A 1,455-nucleotide genomic window follows, 5' to 3' on the forward strand; every position below is an offset into this window, starting at 1 on the left:
CTTGATAGCTGATTCCAGTTAGGTGTTAAATGGGGAGTTCTCCCCTTCCTATCTCAGCTTCTTTTTTTCCCTCATCTCTTCTCCTCCTCGGTGACTTGACAGAATTGTCCTCCACTGGGCTTGCCATTTAGAGAGCAGAGTACAGCTTCTGTGCGAAAAGGCTGAAGTCCAGACTAGGCACAGTTTGGTAAATTTCAGGTCCACTCCCTGATTGCTGATCTCAGCTTGTGCAGATAAGAAATGCGCATTTGTTTTCTCCTCCTCATTCTTCGTTTTTCTTGCCTTCACTTTCCTTAGTCCTACCAGAACCACGACCTCCATAATTGTTTTTAAAAAATTCCATGGTTCAGGTAGAAAATAAGAGACTTTGCTGGCATATTATTATAATTGTTCTATTTTATTATAGTTCTTGTTAATTTCTTAATGTGCCTCATTTATAAGTTAAACTTTATCATAGGTACGTATGTGTAGGAAAAAACATAGTGTATATAGGGTTTGGTACTATCTGTGGTTTCAGGCATCCACTGGGGGTCCTGGAACATATCCTCCATGGATAAGGGGGCACCACTGTACATAAACACATTGACCTTTTCCCCAGGAAAGACAATTCAAAGTTCAATATAATCACTGCATCCACTTCAAAGACCAGGATCTCTGGGTGACATACAGTCCTCTCCATCATATGCTCTCCATGTGGCTATTCTTGGCCCAGCAAACTAGGAAATAGAAAGACCAGTTCTTTCCACCTCTGCCACAATTCAACTTGCAATAGTGAAGCTGGGACTGGANAAAGACCAGTTCTTTCCACCTCTGCCACAATTCAACTTGCAATAGTGAAGCTGGGACTGGATAACCTCAGTAGACACTTTCCTAGGGAAACAGGAAGAAACGGAGATAGCCAACACCTGGTCCACAGGAATTCTGGAATCCCTCTGAGCAGGCACATTCAATCCACCCTCCTATCAGGGATGATGGAAATTCTTTGATGTGACATTGGCTCCCTTCTCTGGAAGGTGCTCTTGGCTTCTGGGGGTTGTTCCTTTCTCACTAGCCCCTCCTAAAGTGGGGTGTATGTCCTCCTCTAGGACAGTGCAACTCAGGCTGCTCTTCCTGCCTCAATATTGGTTTAAGGCTTTGAAATACTCACAAACTTTTGTAGTCTGGTTTCATGGTTTCTCTCTTTCTTTTTTTATTTTTTTATTATACATACATGGGGGGTACAATGTTGATTTTCGATAATTGTGTACAATGTATGGTGGTTAGGTCAGTACAGTTAGCTTATTCATCATTACAATATGCAATCAACCTTTGTGTCCATTGACCAATTCCTCTTTAGCTCCCCTCCCCTCCCCTTTTCCACCTCTAGTTTTCTAAAAGTTCAACATATTACTATGATTGTTGTTTCTTTCTTTCTCTCTGTCTCTATTGTTCATTTGTTTATTTATGGATTCAGCT

This window comes from Galeopterus variegatus, unplaced genomic scaffold, assembly GCF_000696425.1.
Source record: "Galeopterus variegatus unplaced genomic scaffold, G_variegatus-3.0.2 Scaffold5530, whole genome shotgun sequence".
Classification (NCBI taxonomy): Eukaryota; Metazoa; Chordata; class Mammalia; order Dermoptera; family Cynocephalidae; genus Galeopterus; species Galeopterus variegatus.